Source organism: Lissotriton helveticus, chromosome 8, assembly GCF_964261635.1.
Source record: "Lissotriton helveticus chromosome 8, aLisHel1.1, whole genome shotgun sequence".
NCBI classification, from domain to species: Eukaryota; Metazoa; Chordata; class Amphibia; order Caudata; family Salamandridae; genus Lissotriton; species Lissotriton helveticus.
In genome coordinates this window covers 703,302,948-703,318,063 of record NC_136069.1, presented here as the reverse complement: position 1 = coordinate 703,318,063, position 15,116 = coordinate 703,302,948, and positions in this window count along the sequence as shown.

The following is a 15,116-nucleotide window of genomic DNA, read 5'->3' as shown; positions in this document are numbered from 1 at the left end:
GTCAGACTTGTGTCTGTGGTGGCAGCATCCATTTTGTGATGCTAAGGCTCTGTTTAACTTTAACCGGGGTTCAGGCTAGGTACATGTCGTGTCCCTCTAGAAGGGTGGAATGCTACCCCCGTCGCCAGAACTGGTGAGGGGGTAGTATTCCAATTCGTATGACACCTTACTCGACATGTTTTGATAAAGCCAAACCCAAGATAGCATTTAACCGCGAGGTTCATAATGCACTTAAGAGTATATGGTATGGCAATATCATGAAACAGCTAAAGGACATGGTTCCGAAAGCTGCAGACAGGCTCAGCTCATGCCAGAGCACCATCTCACATATTTCCAAGCACTCTGCCTCCAGGATTGATGAGGCCTTCCATAGGAGTGACTGATAGGAACACATGTGTCCATTTTAGGTTAGGTATAGGCATACTACACCTAAGTAAGGGGTGGTTACACCGACTTACCCCAGCTGAGTGATCAGCCAGTTGTGTCAAATATGGAGGCCAGGCCAGGGGTGGCACAATACATGCTGCAGCCCCTGGTAGGCATTGGAAGCACCTATGCCCTGGGTACCTGGGTACACTGTTACAGGGGCCAATAAGGTGAACCAGTTCCAATTGTGTATGTACCTAAGGTACATGGAGTCCATTTTAAGGAGAGAACAATTAGCCTGGGGCCCTGAATAGCAGGATCCCAGGCCAACTATGTCAAAAACCAGCTAAACACCAGGCAAAAAGTTTGGGGGTAACCATAGTCAGATATCCACCTTCCTACATAACCCCCCCAAACGAAAGGAGATAAGGCTATCCTTGACCAGGTAAGCCTATATTGCCTAAGTGGCCATATAAGGAAGTACCAGCTCTGGCTTGGTTACCCCCTGTCTCATGGTCCACTAAGCAATCCCTCACCCTAAGGGTATCTGAGGGTCTCCACCATAGGGAATCTCTACCTGTGGTGTGTCTTTGCAAAGTTAAAGGCTGGTGTTGGGATGGAGTACTGAAGTGAGATCCCTCTGTAGGACTCAGCTTCCTCCAATCACTCTCCACCATGTGTGCCTTTCTTTCTTTGACTGAGTTGCACTGTGCTCTCAGGGTCAACCTCTGGCTACCTAAAGCTGGAGGCTGGGTCCCTCTTGTTGGCTTACTGGAGGGACAGGTCAGGTTTGGGGCCTTGGGGTCCCAGGTTTGGTTGTGCCCAACAGAATCCACCTGTGGGAGGTCCCTAACTTCTTTTAAGGGGGTTCCCTCAGGAGTTTTTAAAGTTTTCACCTCACTAGGGCTACTAGTTTCGGTGCCCCTAATCTGTTGATGGGGGTGCTTTATTTGACAGGGGGCCCTTTGGGGCTCACTGTCCTTCTTGTCCTCTGCAGCCCTGGGCTGAGCAAGGCAAGGTAGAGATGGGCAGGATACCTGCTCCAGACTGGTTCCCACCTGAGAAGGGTCCACTGTCATCAGAGGCTCTGTCAGGCCAGGCCTAACAACCTCTGGGACAGTTCCTTCATCAGGGGTAAGATCAGTTCCCTGAGGAGGCTGATCCTTTCCTAAAGTCTGGTGGGAGGGAGATTTCTCTTCCTCCTCAATGCTCTCTGTTTGTGTGGAGTGATCCATCTTTTCAGGCTTCACAACACATGTATCAGTTTGAGTTTGAGCTGTGGCCATCACAGCCCCACCAACCTTTTCAGGAGGAGACTCAGTTTGGGTATGGCTGTTACCATCACAGCCCTGCTAATCTCTTCAGGAGGGAAGTTAGCTAAAGATGGGGCTGAGGTTTGCTCAGCCCTACCAACCTTTTCAGGAAGGACATCTTGGTATGGGGCTGTAGCCATCACGGCCCCACTAACCTTTCCATGGAGATTTACCATTTTAGAATGGGTTTCTTTTTCCACCTCAGCCCAGGCTGAGATTTCTAAATCATTCCCCAGTAGACAATCTACAGGCAAGTTTGATGACACTGCCACTCTCTTTGGGCCAGTGACGCCTCCCCAGCTAAGATTTACTACTGCCATGGGGTGATTGGTTTCTATTCCATCAATGTTGGTCACCTGATATGTGGCATCAGGTAAAAGTTGGCTTGAGGGGACTAGACATTCAGCCAACATGGTGATGCTAGCCCCTGTGTCTCTAAAGGCCTCAACTTTCAAGCCATTGATGAGGGGCTCCTGTCTATACTTGCTCAAAGTGTTTGGGCAAGCAGTGAAATTGGCAAACCCCATGCCAGTCTCATAGACAAGAGTATCTGAGGTAGGGAACCTGGTTAGGCCAGAATCCACCTGTCCTCCAAAAGTAAACCCACCCAGATTCCTGGGTGTGCTCCCACTTCCTGGGGGATTACTGCTGACAGTAACAGGAGGTGTTGGAGCTGGCTTTGGAGGTATATTCTCTTTATTGCCATTCTTGGGACAACAGCTGTCTGTTTTGTAATGCCCCACCTGTTTACAGACATGACAATAAGGCTTTTTCTGGGTTGAAGAAGTGTCTTGGGACCCACCCCCATCCTTGGAGTTTTGGGGCCCTGGGGAAGTCTTTTCCTTACTTTTATCCCCACCCTTCTCTTGAGGCTTGGTAGTCTCTTTCTTTTGGTCACCACCCTGGTTCTTAGGCCTGATCCTGGTTCTGACCCATTTGTCTGCCCTCCTACCCAATTCTTGTGGGGAGCTAAGATCAGAGTCAACCAGGTGCTGATGTAGAAGCTAATTTTGACAATTACTTAAGATTTGCTCTCTCATAATTAAATTATACAATCCTGTATAGTCAGTAACCTTACTTCCCAGCAACCAGCCCTCCAGAGCCTTAGTGGCACATTCAACAAATTCAGACCAGTCCTGAGTCTGTGTCTTCTGGGTGTCTCTGAACATTAACCTGTACTGTTCAGTGGTTAAACCTAACCCATCAATCAGAGCACTCTTCAGGACCAGGTCGTTTCTAGCATCCCCATCACTAACTGTGAGGAGTCTGTCTCTGCCTCTACCTTCAAAGGAGAGCCACAAGATTGCTGACCACTGCTCCTGAGGGACCTGCTGTACTTTGCAAGCTCTCTCAAGTGCAGTCATCCATTTGTGGATATCATCCCCAACTTTGTAGGGGGGCACAATCCTACTCAGGTTTCTATTGTCATAGGACCTGTCTTTATCCTTAGGGATAGTGCTGCCACCAGTGGATTCTAATCCACTCTCTCTAGGCTGCCTTGCTCTAGCAAGTTTCTCTTTGGCCAGGGCAACTTCTAACTCTTGCCTCTGGATCCTAAGTTCAGCCTCTCTCATTTTGGCCTCATGTTCCCTTCTCTGAGGGCTAGTGAACTCCCTTCTGGAGTTGCCATGAGAACCTCTAGAAACATGGGAAGTATTGGACTCACCTGAGTGATTCCTCCTCCTCCTATGCTCCTGGTTAAGTCCATTTGGGGGTCTGAATGGGTTGGACCCACCTTCAGTCCCAAATAAGCTTAGGTTAGCCTGGTTAAGCCTGCTGACTAACACCTGGCTATTTCTACCATCATCAGAATCACTTTCTTCTCCCTCCTCCTCCCCTTCTTCTTCCTCAGGCTGAGAATTCCCAGGGGTCTGGTCTTCCTCATCTATCTGGATGACAGGGGCAGGGGCATCAGGGTTATCATCTTCAGTGGGAGATCCTCCATCTCCAGTCCCTGAGGGGCCTGGTTTGGAGTTCTTTAGAGCTTCAGACTGGTCTAACAGCTCTCTGAGGTGTCCTGCTGTAGGAGTAGGACCTGTTTTGATTCCTCTCATGGAACACAGTTGCCTCAGTTCCTTAAATGGAAAGATAGCAAATTTGGATGGTGCCCTTGGAGGGTCACTCTCAACAGAGGTGGTTCCAGTGGATCCCTCTGCTCCAGACATTGCTCTAGTGTGGTGGATGTGTTGCAATCTACCTACACTTGTGTTTTCCTACAAAACCTATCTAGTAGTTGTAGTCAGGGTGTGCTACTCCCTATCCTCTACAACAACTAAGTTCAGTAGAACTTAAGTATATCTAGTCTTGTTTTAGTGTACCTATCAGGTACCTGTATGATGTTTCAAATGATATTTTCAAAGATTGTAATGGTAAAACAACAGCAAGCTCAAATCCCAATCCGCTGCTCACCAATGTGAGAAGTTGGCCTGGTATATGATGCTCACTAGTTCTAGTGATCACCTTGTACCATGCCAAGCAACCCTTATGGTGCAGGTTGTAAAGTCAACCTTATAGACAAGCTATCCTAGGGGTAGCATGGACTAAGCAGTCTTAGGCTAAACTCTGTAAAGGCATGTGAAGCAAGCTGTTTTACCATATACAATCCCTTGAATACCAAATGAAAGGACACCACACAGATATATATTGAAAATATATATAGATTTATTTCTACAAATATCCCTGATACTCTTTATGAGCACAGAAGCAAATGCGTTAAAACAAAACACATTTCAAATACACAAAAGTTGCACAAATATGGATGAGCCCTAGGGGCCACCTAAACCATATACTAAAATAGTGGTATAAGAACCACTATGGGGAAAGTGAAGAGGCCTAGGGCCTGGGGAATCGCTGGAGCTGTTCGGGACTAGCAGTGAAGAAGTCGGGAAAGGCCCGCGGGACTCGGGTGCAGTGCGGAAAGTGCACGCTTTACCAATGCAATGTCAATGGTGCGTAAAAGTTACAAAGTTAGTTAAAAAGGAACCTTCCGAGTGACCTAGAAGGATGAAACTTTAGACACAGACATTAGAGGTGTGTACCAGTGTGGGAACACCGGCGGAGCTGAGTTACCTCACCCACAGGAAGCGGGTGCATAGGGTCGAAGTAGTGTCGGGTCTCGTCACGCAGGTCGATGGTGCTTGGAGCTGAAGATGCTGCAGGCGACTCGATGTGAAGAGTTCCGGTGGATCCAAGGGTGGATCTGAAGAGGTGAAGACCTGAAAGCAGAGGGGACTATGTTCAAAGTCACTAGCCAGTGACTACCGTGGAACCAGACTGGAACCAGGCAATGTCGGGTGCAAACAGGCGTCGAGGTGTAGCTTCTCTCTGCAGCCACATGGACGCGAGGGGTCGAAGATGTCCAGGAGTCGGTCACGAGCTGTCTCACGCAGGCTTCTCGCTGTTGGTGGTGTTGGCAACTTGATTGGAGCAAACAGGCCTTGGCTAATGCAAGCCACGCAGGAATCGAAAAAGGCTTGTTACTCGGACCAGCAAGGTCAGAGCAGGTGCTCCTGTTTACAGGAGCAAGGGCAAGTCTGGAGCAACCAGACCCGCAGTGTAAGTTGAAGGTTTCGTCGCCAAGATGGCCGCTAGCCACATGGCAATTGGACGGGATGGCGCGTCGAGTGGCACAGTGCAAAAGGGCCCCACGCAGATCGTGGAGATGCTGGGGGGCTGATCTTCGGTGCAAGGGCTGCTCGAGGTTGGGGCTTCTCAAACCCCAAAGCACAGCGTTGAGGGTGCCTCTGATGCTGCGCAGTCAGCGTTTCAGGGGGTATTCCAAGAGGGCCGGTCCCACGTCTCTCGGTGCCTCCACGGGTCCCTTCTTTGGAGAGACTGTGGATCGGGCTGTGAGAAGTTTGGGAGTCTGGGTCTTGTCAGGCTCTGGGCTCCGGCGGGAGGCGGGAGGCGGCAGCAAAGCAGATGTCGAGTTGCTGGTTGGTGCCTGTATTCACAGGGTGGTCACTCCTTGGCCACAAGGGAGATTCTCTTCCGTCTTCTGTGCAGCAGAATGTAGAAGTCCAGTCTTCTTCTGTATTTCAAGTTGATTCAGGATGATCTGAAGTCTCAGGACACAGCTCCCACTCTTATTCGAATCTGGGGGGCCGGATCACCTACTAGGTCCCTCCTCTGGGTGGAACCAGGAAGGGGGGTGCTTACACCCCCTTTCCTTTGTCCAGTTTTGCGCCAGGACTGGGGCTGGAAAGCCCCAGCACCGGTTTGAACTGGCCTATGCACAGGGACACCTTGTGTGCCCCAGGCATGTCTGATTCTATTCAGCCCTGTCCTACTCAATACACAAATTCCAGTCTGGAGTGGTGCTAGCACCTCCCCAGGCAGGAAACCCTTTGTCCAAGCTGCCCTCGCTGGAAGGACTCCCAGCAGCAGGAGGTCAGACTTGTGTCTGTGGTGGCAGCATCCATTTTGTGATGCTAAGGCTCTGTTTAACTTTAACCGGGGTTCAGGCTAGGTACATGTTGTGTCCCTCTAGAAGGGTGGAATGCTACCCCCGTCGCCAGAACTGGCGAGGGGGTAGTAGTCCAATTCGTATGACACCTTACTCGACATGTTTTGATAAAGCCAAACCAAAGATAGCATTTAACCGCGAGGTTCATAATGCACTTAAGTGAAGTAGTGTGGCTCACTGGTTAGAGGCGGCAGACCCGAGAGCAGAGAACGGCCCGGGACCAGGGTTCGATTCCCGGCGCGGCAGGTTTCTGGACCAGGGTCAGCGGACTCGATAATTCTCTCGCCTCGGTGCCCACTCTGATCAGCGTTCACACTCGGCAACTCTGGGCATTAGCTTGCCTCATCTTCACTAACGGCCCCACCAGACCGCCGGGGATGCCTGGTCTCACCCTGGAGATACCCATTAAGGGACCATCTCTCAGGGAAGCTAGGAAGGGTTTCGCAGCGGTCGAAGCGCCTTGGGACCCTACGGGTAAGTAGTGCGCTATATAAATGCCTATACTTAAGAGTATATGGTATGGCAATATCATGAAACAGCTAAAGGACATGGTTCTGAAAGCTGCAGACAGGCTCAGCTCATGCCAGAGCACCATCTCACTTATTTCCAAGCACTCTGCCTCCAGGATTGATGAGGCCTTCCATAGGAGTGACTGATAGGAACATATGTGTCCATTTTAGGTTAGGTATAGGCATACTACACCTAAGTAAGGGGTGGTTACACCGACTTACCCCAGCTGAGTGATCAGCCAGTTGTGTCAAATATGGAGGCCAGGCCAGGGGTGGCACAATACATGCTGCAGCCCCTGGTAGGCCTTGGAAGCACCTATGCCCTGGGTACCTGGGTACACTGTTACAGGGGCCAATAAGGTGAACCAGTTCCAATTGTGTATGTACCTAAGGTACATGGAGTCCATTTTAAGGAGAGAACAATTAGCCTGGGGCCCTGAATAGCAGGATCCCAGGCCAACTATGTCAAAAACCAGCTAAACACCAGGCAAAAAGTTTGGGGGTAACCATAGTCAGATATCCACCTCCCTACATTTATTCTAAATATTTTTTCACAAATTGCAAGCATGCGGCTCACATGCATGTAATTTGCATTTACAAATATTACAAGATGTGATCAATATTCTTCTAGACAGGTGCTTGGCGCTACCTAATCGTACTTGTTTGCAAATGTGCGTTTGCTTGGGCTGAATATGTAAGAACCTAATTTAAGAAAGCAGACTAGAAATACACTCCTTTCATTTGTCCGGTCACTAAGATATTGGTAGTTACTATTAGTAATTTAGCTGTGCATATCCTCTCACTTCTTAGAACCTTTTTTGTAGCTCATACAGTGACAAGCAACCAACCAATTTGATATATGCATGCTTGGTGAATTGGCCCATCAAATGGGGTTGAGAATGATTGCAAATGAGATCGGAACTTAAAAGTAAATATAGGATATATCACCACCATAATGTCACTTTTCTTGACGTTGTGGTTGCCTTATTTACAAGGCAGCCTTCAGCCATTTAACGTGGCTTAATGCTGCCTTGTAAATGAGGCCCCTTTTCACGTTATACTTAGCATGAAAGGGGTGGCAATGGGTGTTGAGGTGGGTGTTATGTCACAACGCCAATTGATTTTGAAGCTGCCTCATATTTACAAGGGTGGCGTAAATATGGGGCAGCGCCAAAATTAAGACCAGGGAAAACCTGTTCTTAACAGGGTGCAATGAGGAGAAATGCAATATTTCTCCTAGATTTTATTTGTTTGTATGTGTGCTGCATTGTGCAGCCCTCATAAAAGCAGCAAAACACCATGCATGATTGTTTATGCACAGGAAGGTGTCTCTTCTTGCACATAAACAATCATTTTAAAAATGACTAGTTGCAATGTATATGTGTGCTGCACAAAGCCATACACATATATGCTACAAATCACCATTTTACCCTTGGCATGTGTTGGATGGCTGGCAGCGGTCCAACGTCATGGTGGGCATGTGTATCAGATGGCTCCCGGTTGTCCTAGCACCCACGCATGGGGGAAGTGCTGGTGCCTCCCCCGTGGGCCACCCTTCATGCTGCCCTCCAGCCCCTCCACATCACCTATTTAGGTGAAACCGGATGGGTTGGGAGCCATTTGCTTCGAGCAGGTCCAGGATAAAGGAGGTATGTCTCACCTCAGGGAGGGTGGGAGAGGTTTTTTTAAAGAGGAATCAGAGGAAAGGAAAGGTTTTTCCTTTCCTCCGATGTCTCTTTTAAGCATTCCTGCATCGCGCATGGGGCATGATCGTGCAGCAGGAATGCCCACTAGATACCAGGGATTTTTTTTTATGCCCTTTGTGTTGGGGAGCGGCCCCTTGGGCAAGGGTCACTCCCCTTGTGGGAGCAATTTGTTTGACCAGTTCTTGGGGGGGCAGATAGATTAAAAAAAAAGAATTAGCTATGTGCCCACTAGGCCACCAGGGATTTTTTTTGTATGTTTTTGGGGATCAGCCCCTTAGGCAAGGGTCTCTCCCCTTTGGGGAGCATTTATTTGGGCTGTTTATGCCCCCTTGGAGTGTTGATCGGTCCAAATTAAACGAAAAATGTTGTTGTGTGCCCACTAGGCTACCAGTGATTTTGTTTTAAAAACAAATATGTTTGTGGGAAGCAGCCCCTTAGTCAAGGGTCGCTCCCCTTTGGGGATCATTTATTTTGTCCGATCTGCCCCTAAGTATGCATGGGAGAATTTTGCGAATTGGCAATCTGCGAATTTGCGGATTTGCGAATTCGCGATCCGCAAAATTCGCGAATTTGTGCGAATTTGCAGATTTTTTCATTTTTGCGTGTTCGCAGGGCTCTTGGCGTGTTCGTGGGGTGCTTTGCGTGTTCGCGGGGTTTTTTGTGCGAGACCGCGATGCGCCCTTTGGTTCATCACTGCCACCCTCTCTTTTTTTTGTGCCCTTCTGCCCTCTGCCCCACTCGTTGTTGTGCCCTTGTGCCCCTTGCCCCACTCGTTTTTGTGCCATTCTGCCCTCTGCCCCACTCGTTATTGTGCCCTTGTGCCCCTTGCCTCACTCGTTTTTGCGCCATTCTGCCCTCTGCCCCACTCGTTGTTGTGCCGTTGTGCCCCTTGCCCCACTCGTTTTTGTGCCATTCTGCCCTCTGCCCCACTCGTTGTTGTGCCCTTGTGCCCCTTGCCCCACTCGTTTTTGTGCCATTCTGCCCTCTGCCCCACTCGTTGTTGTGCCCTTGTGCCCCTTGCCCCACTCGTTTTTGTGCCATTCTGCCCACTGCCCCACTCGTTGTTGTGCCCTTGTGCCCCTTGCCCCACTCGTTTTTGTGCCATTCTGCCCTTTGCCCCACTCGTTGTTGTGCCCTTGTGCCCCTTGCCCCACTCGTTGTTGTGCCCTTGTGCCCCTTGCCCCACTCGTTTTTGTGCCATTCTGCCCTCTGCCCCACTCGTTGATGTGCCCTTGTGCCCCTTGCCCCACTTGCTTTTGTGCCATTCTGCCCTCTGCCCCACTTGTTGTTGTGCCCTTGTGCCTCTTGCCCCACTCGTTTTTGTGCCATGCTGCCCTCTGGCCCATTCCTTGTTGTGCCCTTGTGCCCCTTGCCCCACTCGTTGTTGTGCCCTTGTGCCCCTTGCCCCACTTATTTTTGTGCCATTCTGCCCTCTGCCCCACTCGTTGTTGTGCCATTCTGCCCTTTGCCCCACTCGTTGATGTGCCCTTGTGCCCCTTGCCCCACTCGTTGTTGTGCCCTTGTGCCCCTTGCCCCACTCGTTGTTGTGCCCTTGTGCCTCTTGCCCCACTCGTTGTTGTGCCCTTGTGCCCCTTGCCCCACTCGTTTTTGTGCCATTCTGCCCTCTGCCCCACTCGTTGTTGTTCCCTTGTGCCCTCTGCCCCTCTCGTTGTTGTGCCCTTGTGCCCCTTGCCCCACTCATTTTTGTGCCATTCTGCCCTCTGCCCCAATCGTTGTTGTGCCCTTGTACCCCTTGCCCCACTCGTTTTTGTGCCATTCTGCCCTCTGCCCCACTCGTTGTTGTGCCATTCTGCCCTCTGCCCCACTCGTTGTTGTGCCCTTCTGCCCTCTGCCCCACTCGTTGCTGTGCCCTTCTGCCCTCTGCCCCACTCTGTGACCTTCTGCCCTCTGCCCCACTCCTGTTTTATTTTAGAATGGTGCCGGCAAGCTGCCAGCGCCATTCTAAAATAGTTACTAAGTTAGCTTCATCAGGAAGCACTAATAGATAAAATAAAGCAGGTGCTCGAGCACCTGTATTTTATCTATTAGTGCTTCCTGTTGAAGCTAACTTAGTAACTATTTTAGAATGGTGCTGGCAGCTTGCCGCCGCCGTTCTAAAATAGTTATAAGCTTGAAGCTTGAACTTTTGCCCCCCGGATCCGTTCCTCTCGCGGATTCGCAGATTTTCGGCAAATTCGCGGGAATTCGCGGATCGCGAATTTGCCGAAAATCCGCAAAATCCGCGAGCGGAACGGATTTTGTGCCCATGCTTACCCCTAAGGGGGACAGAAGCCAGTAGACATGAGGGAATATTTTAGTGTTGTTGGGAAGCGGCCCCTTGGGCAAGGGTCGCTCCCCTATATAGGGGTAAATATTTTCACAGTTTCTGCCCCCCTTGTGGGCACATCGGCCATATATTTTTTTGGCCCATCTGTGCCCAAGGGGAGCAGAACCCGTTAGACACCAGGGATTGTGCTTGTGTTGATGGGGAGCGGCCCAATGGGCAAAAGTCTCTCCCCTTTATGGGGTGAATACTGTGCCCGTTTCTGCCCCCTTCAGGGCAGATCGCCCATATATTCTCAGGCCCATCTGTCCCCAAGGGGGCAGAAGCCACTAGACACCAGGGTTTTTAAAATGTTAATGTTGGGGAGTAACCCCTTGGGCAAGATGGCTGCCAAGCCCGGGGCCAAAAACCCAGGTGACCCCCCTTGCAAAACAAGATTGTTTTGTGATTGGTCATTTTGATGCCTTCTCAATACGTTTTGGGCCCTTGCCTGTTGCAGGTACTTGAACCACCCATGCGAGTGAGGTACAATTTTTATTGAAAGACCTGGGAGAACGCTGGGTGGTAGGAAATTTGTGTCAGCCCGGAGAGTCCACAACTTTCCCACACAAAAATTTGTGGAAAAATTTATTTTTTCAACTAAATGTGAGGTTTGCAGGGAATTCTTGGTAGGAAAATGTTGGGGGTCCATACCAGCCATACCTCGCTGGACTCTCCCGGGTGTCGATTTTTCAGAAATATGTGTGCTTGGTAGGTTTCCCAAGATAAAATGTAAAAATGTGGTATGTCTACAATGCCTTTTGGCGCGTTTCCTGTCGCGGCACTAGGCCTACCGGCACAAGTGAGGTCACATTTTCATCAGAAGACTTTGTGGAATGCGGGGTGGGTGGAATTTTGTGGATCCATGCAGATTCCAGAACTTTCCATCACAGAAATGTGAGGAAAATTTGTTTTTTTTACACAGTTTGAGGTTTGCAAGGGATTTTGAGGGACAGAACCTGGTGAGACTCGGACAAGTCGCCCCATCCTGGATTTCCCTTGGTGTATATTTTTCAAAAATACATAGGTTTGCTAGGTTTTCCTAGGTGCTGGCAGAGCTAGGGTTCAAAATCCACAGCTAGGCACTTTGAAAAAAAGGGTCTGTTTTCACTGTAAAAATGTGGTGTGTCCACATTGCATTTTGAGCCGTTTCCTGCTGCCGGCTCTGGGCCTACCCACAAGGGTGGTACCATTTTTATCTGAAGACATAGGGTAACACAGAATTGTAGTGCAACTGTTATTACCTATTGACTTTTGATGCATTTATGGCTTCCAAATGAAAGGCAACGAGTAAAAAAGAAGCCACTTTGAAAAATGTCCTATATGTCTCATGCTAGTATGGGTACTCACAATTTCAGAAATGTGCAAATAGCTACTGTTTCTAAACTCTATGTATTGTTCCAGTTTTAGAAATACATAAGTGTCTTTCATCCCGACTTTTTACTGAATATATTTTCCCAAATACATTGCTATATACCCAGGACACAATAAAAAACCTTTGCAAGGTGCTGCTCAGTTATTGGCAGTGATAGTCCTATATATCCCCACAACCAGAAAGGTCCAGCAGATGTAACGGTATATTGTTTAAAAAAATCTGTCATACTTAGAAGAAGTTACAGGTGAAAACATTGGCAAAATGGCTTTTTTTAACTCATTTTCATGTTTCCAATGTTCAACTGTTAGTTTCTATAAAGACACTGTGAAGGCTCTACACAAATGACCCATTGATGAATTAAGAATATTGTCTGCTATACAAAATGTATAGCTTTCCAAGATCCATTACTGCTTTCATACCCATTTCTACCCTTAACTGGAAGAAGGTTGAAAGCACCAAAAACAAAACAAATAGGCTATGTCCCAATAAAATGCCAAAATTGTGTGAAAAATGTTGATTTTCTGACAAAAGTCTGTCAGTCCCTAAAAGCTGGGAAGATGGTGATTTCAGCACCACAAATCCTTTGGTGATATAATTTGCACATAAAAAACCAGACGCTTTCATTTGAAGCACTTTTATCACCTTTTTTCACACAAAAACAAAATGTTGCTGTATTTTGGCCAATTTCTGAGTCCCCTCCAAAAATCTTTTTAGAGAGATTATTTATTTACCTCCAACTATTTCTTGTCTCTTTAATTATGTCTTACATCAGGGTCCAGGGGCGACAGCAAGAGGTCATTCGAGGCAAGTTATTTTATATTTCTAGTGTATGTATTTTATCTCAAACTGCCTTTGTCTGTACTAGTTTATCTATTGCTTGCTTTCTACTGCTTTTTCAGTCAGCTTTCCTTTCCCCCATATATTTTTTTCTAGACTGCCTAGTGGTGGCACTGTACGACTCAGAAAACACATTGGTCCTTACTACACTACTTGTACTAGGACTGTTACTCTGCAGTGCAGATTGCATGACCATGTAAGGTATTATACACATATTTGTTTAAATGAGAAGGCTTTCTTTTACTTTTTCATGCTCAGTCAGTAGAAGGAGAGAGTGGCTGTGGTCACAGTGGACACTCCAAAGTTGTGTCATCTTATCTAGGCCTAGTATTATTAGCAGCAGTTGATGGTGAACTGATTAACCTTTACCATGACTGGAAGGAAGTATGAGGAGAAGGAGGATGGCACCATTACATTTGCCAAACAAGAAGACCTTATGTCCGATTGTCTTCCCAGTTGGCCAGTCTTATTTTATTTAAAAAACTCAGATTCACCAATAGCTCTAGCCACTAAGTCCAGTCCTTTACAGGTTGTCTTCTGATAGGCTTTTCAAAAATTGCCACCAACAAAATGCCCAACCAGATATATATTTTTTTATAGGACATAATATCTTTACCTGAAATGCTAGCGATGAGTGTGGTTTATGTATTTTCAATTTTGCTATGGAAAAAATAATTAGGGGGAGGCATATATGGCATCTAAAAAATGTGTAATATTTATTGCAGCTGCACCGACCACCAGTGCCGTGGCCAGCAGAGACAGCGGCGTCATCCAGTGAGCAGATGCAGCAGCTGCAGCGAGTTAGCCAGCATCAGTGTTGGTCCCAAACCACCAAGTAGGATGCGACCGAACACTGGTCAGTCACAATACTTTTCTTTACAATTGGAACATGTATTCCAAAAAGAAATGCATGCTCTCATTGTAAAGAGCAGAGGTGCAGATCATCCCTGCACCCTTTGGCAGGCACAGCCACAATCTGTAGGCCTTGCACCCATGGAGGCCCTGCTGGGGAACCCCAAAGTCGGATTCCAACAGCCTTTCTGTGTCGTAATCTGCCATTGTAATCCCTTGGCCAGGAAGAACCACCCTTGGGATTACAGGTCCCTTTCCAAATGGCCAATGGTATCTTCCAGCCCATCGTAAGCCATTCGGAAATACTGTTTGGAATCATTTTCGACCAAATCGATCCAAATGGGTAGGTCGGAAATTATTCCACACAGGAGATTACTATGTCGCAGAAACGGCATCGTAATCGGCCCCTAAATTGTGAACTGTTGAAGACACCCTTCTTTACTTAGCATTAGCACATACAGCAGGAGGTGAGGAACTAATGGCCCCTTCTATCTTTAACTCAGTAGAGAAAGTTTCATGAAGAAGAGCCAGACCTTGACGGGTTGATGGAAAAGGGAAAACCGGATGGAAGGAGCAAGGACAGATAAAATGTAATATGACTGGCAGAGAAGGATGCGTCGGTGAAAGGATGCATATAGGTGGCTGATCGGATGCATGGGTGGGGGAAGGAAGGGTGAAAGGTAAAAGAAAGGATGCCTGCTTGGGTGGGTGAAAGTGTATGGGTGAAATTAATCCTCCTGGGCAGTTTGATGAGTCAAATCAAGGACGCATGGGTGGTTAAAATGACAATTGTACGTTGGTGGAAATAATGCTAGAAGAAAAATGCTGTGATAAATGGAAAAATACCTGGGAAGAAGAGTAAACAAGGATTGTTTTTTTTATCAAGGTTTTTGATTCAAAGGTTTGAGTAAAGTTTCAGACTACTCCCTTGACTCACAGTAGTTTTCAAGCAAAACATAAATGATGTACCCCTACCCACCCATCATGATAAATTGCATCCCTCTGAGGCCCACTCCCTACCCATGGCATTTTTCCAGTCTCACCTATGGGTGGCCTATCGGCTGCATGGTTACAATAGTAGTACCTCATGTTGTGCCCTATATCATTCGTATATCAGTAACTATTCATCTGCCTTGCTGTATTCAGGGTGAAGGTAAAATTGATCATTTGATTTAGCAGAGCCTGGCCATGATTGGAAAAGAGATAATTGTGTAGTACAACTACCCCACCTACAGACAGTAGCAAAGTAATGCGATATGAGTATGGCTGTCTAGGGAACACGCTGAGCTGGTATGCTTACATTAATTTACCTAAACAAGAGAGAGTAGAAGAATACTTGTATACTCGATAGTACTTAAAGCCTGAAACTC